Source organism: Salvia splendens, chromosome 17, assembly GCF_004379255.2.
Source record: "Salvia splendens isolate huo1 chromosome 17, SspV2, whole genome shotgun sequence".
NCBI lineage: Eukaryota > Viridiplantae > Streptophyta > Magnoliopsida > Lamiales > Lamiaceae > Salvia > Salvia splendens.
The window spans coordinates 24,890,693-24,894,516 of record NC_056048.1 but is presented as its reverse complement, the minus strand read 5'-3'; the positions used below and the strand labels follow the sequence as shown (position 1 = coordinate 24,894,516).

The 3,824-nt window shown below is 34.0% G+C and overlaps 1 long non-coding RNA gene across 1 annotated transcript; it reads right to left on the bottom strand.

Annotated features, from left to right (window-relative positions):
• Positions 1-2,071: 2,071 nt before the first annotated feature.
• On the bottom strand, positions 2,072-3,401 carry LOC121774609. The gene is made up of 3 exons (XR_006044951.1): positions 3,363-3,401; positions 3,165-3,217; positions 2,072-2,224 (listed from the first exon to the last, which is right to left on the bottom strand). It is a non-coding gene; the product is annotated as an uncharacterized LOC121774609 (long non-coding RNA).
• Between the last annotated feature and the right edge of the window lie 423 nt (positions 3,402-3,824).

The window sequence follows — 3,824 nt, the reverse complement described above, 5'->3', positions numbered from 1 at the left end:
TGATTTGCAATTCTCGGATATCAATTCACGCTTATGGTTTTATTAAAAAGGTTCTCAATTCATTATTCAATTGTTATTTTTGCAATTGGTAGAATATAACAATATTGAATTATGGATAATAGTGTATGGACTATGGGGAATCCTTCCATTTGATTTTTTATTTGCATACAAAACTCACGAATCACAATTCTAATCCAAATAATTAAATAAGATGCCCATTTAGCCATTACTGTTTCCACACACGTGATTCTTCTCCGTTTCCGAAGACTCATTTTCTCCTCCTCAATTTGAATATAGTGGAGTTGTAGTAAACAACAGATGTTAAAATTTTAAACTGCATATATTGGTGAACATGATCTGAAGTAATAATGTATAGATTATATATATCGATTTGGGATACATTGATGGAATGTTGGTTATGAAAGAGATATATATGCACTATTTCTGAAGGGTAATGTACAACATATGAAAGAGATAATACATGTAATGTATAAATATGAAGATGTAATGCACTATTTCTGAAGGGTAATGTGCACCGTATGTCATATAATGCATATTAAGCTTAACATGTATTGTTTTGTGATTAATAACAATGTTTAAACCGATACGAATAGTGCTCTGAATGTTAACGAATAATGGATATTATTGGCTATAAAATGCACCATATGTGAACTGCAATGTATACGAATAAGATGTGCCGTGTTTCGTTGTTTGGCACACGTTTCTTGTTTCCCCTAAGGGTTTAATAAGTCTAGGGGCTAGGGTATAGTACGTACACATAAATAACAATGTTTAAACTGATACGAATAATGCACCGAATGGTTACTAATAATGGATATTATTGATTATATAATGCACCATATGTGAACTGCAATGTATACGATTAAGATGTGTCGTGTTTCGATGATTGACACACGTTTCTTGTTTCCCCTAAGGGTTTAATAAGCCTAGGGGCTAGGGTATAGTACGTACTCATTAATAACAATGTTTAAACAGATACGAATAATGCACCGAATGGTAACGAATAATGGATATTGTGGACTACATAATGCACCATATGTGACCTGCAATGTATACGAATAAGATGTGTCGTGTTTCGATGTTTGACACACGTTTCTTGTTTCCCCTTAGGGTTTAATAAGCATAGGGGCTAGGGTATAGTACGTACTCATTAATGGTCTTTGTTAACGTTGTTATTAATGTGTACATACTAGACCCTATCCCCTGGGCTTAATATTAATGCGTATATGATGTACATAAAATTTAGGCGTACTATATGTATGGCTTAATATTTTAGGTGTACAATATACATATGCATTATTTGGGTTTGCCATTGCATTACGCCCAAGTATTGGTGCATTATTTGGTTAAAATACACAAACAACGTTCAGTAATGCATAATCTAATACGAATACTTACATTATATGCAGATATGATGCACATTAAATTGAGGCCTACTATATATATGGTTTAAATTATTAGGTGTGCAATATACAAATGCATTATTTGGTGTTGCCATTGCATTGCGCATAACAATTGGTGCATTATTTGGGTTAAATACACAAACAACGTTTTGTAATGCATAATCTAATACGACTACTTACATTATATGCATATATGATGCACATAAAATAGAGGCGTACTACATACAGGGCTTAATGTATTAGGTGTTTAATATACAAATGCATTATTTGGTGTTGCCATTGCATTGCGCACAAGGTTTAGTGCATTATTTGGCATATGTTAAGCATTACGAGAGTTAATCGGCCAACTATACAGACAAAAAACATAATACAAACAAGACAAATAACATAATACACCAATTACACACTAAGTATTCTTAGCCGTCTGAATAAGCACGATGAACATACGGTTAGGCTGATTGTTCACAAGATCAAAATCAGAAAGACTAGTCTCAAAAACATTGTTAAGTGTATTCAAGTTTGTAAAAAGATCTAAAGTGCTAAGTCTTCCAACAAATACCAGAAACCATCAAGCACTACAAGCTGTCTTGGATTTAACTGCTTCAAGCAGTTCAGAAACTCCGACGGTGTGCGCCTGCAGTAAAGACGATCAGTCTTTCTTCCCTTAACTTGTGTCTGTTGAACATCACCTGCTGAGCTACTAGGGGCAGCAGCTGCCAACCGATCCCTCAACTTTTGTGCCAACGCTACCGGAATTAAATCATCAACTGCATCGTCGAGTTCAGATCTTACTCGCTTCTCTGAAATTGCACAAACAAAGTAACAAATCACAACATTTTCAAAAAAGTGGACTACGTTCTGTGTAATGATGTGTTCATGTTAATGTTTACATATTAATGCAAACAACGTAATCAATCACATCACATGAATGATTGAGTAAAACATTCGCATAATGCATTAAACATCACTGATAATGCACTAAATATTAATGCTACTGCTTTAGATACTACTGATAATGCACTAAATATTACTGCTACTGCATTAGATAATACTGTTAATGCACTAGATATTACTGATAATGCATTAGATACTACTGATAATGCACTAAATATTACTGATAATGCATTAGATAATATTGATAATGCACTAAATATTACTTATAATGCACTAAATATTACTGATAATGCATTAGATAATACTGATAATGCACTAAATATTACTGCTAATGCACTAATATACCTCATATAAAGCACACAGTAACACTAAAAAATACATGCTTATAGTTCCACAATTCATTGAATATATCTGAAATTATGAACCGTGTCATGTTTTTAGTTAGCACACCACGCAACATGTATAATGCGGATTTAACAGAATTGCTAATACCATCACTCACAATCTAAATATTAATGATACTGCATTAGATACTACTGATAATGCACTAAATATTACTGATAATGCACTAGATAATACTGATAATGCACTAAATATTACTGATAATGCATTATATACTACGGATAATGCACTAATATACCTCATATAATGCACACAGTAACACCAAAAAATGCATGCTTATAGTTCCACAATTCATTGAATATATCTGAAAGTATGAACCGTGTCATGATTTTAGTCAGCACACCAGACAACATGTATAATGCGGATTTAACAGAATTGCTAATACCATCACTCACAATCTGAAAAAACAAATATTGATTTGAAGCAACACGATGTAAATTTTACCTGCAGCCTCTGTTACTTGCGATAGCGGACGACCCCTCTTCGGCATTTTCGATCTGGCAAAAACCACAAAAACATATCATGGTACTGGAATTCATCATTATTTAACCGAACCCAAAATGGGTCTGCAAAATCACGAAACCGCCGCCTTGGTCTGCAAAATCACGAAAAAAGGACGCCTAAATCACTGTTGAAACACACCTATTAGAAAGTAGTCGGTGTTTCCGAGTCGATTTCAGCGTTAAAAGCTAATTCCCTCCGAAAATTTGGTCGACAAAATCCAAAATCTCCAAACGCGCCGCTGGGGAGGTAGATTTCTAGGGTTTGGGTAGTGGAGAGAGTGGAAGTAGTTGTAAGGGTTGTGGGCGTAATGAATGAGGAAAGAAGGAGAATAGGAGCGTTTGAAATCCCGTGAAATTAGCATATTCCAAGATATGGCGGTTCAGCTTCTGTCAAATGGCCAAATTACCCCTGTAATGCATTAAGCCAATGTCTATAATGCAACACGGAGGTAAATTTATTAAAACAATCCGATCCGTCGATTCCCTAGATCTAACGGGTATTATTAAGAAGGAAAAAAGATGTAAGATGGGAAAAGGAGAATAAGGTCCCCCTATATATATATATATATATATATATATATATATATATATATATATATAT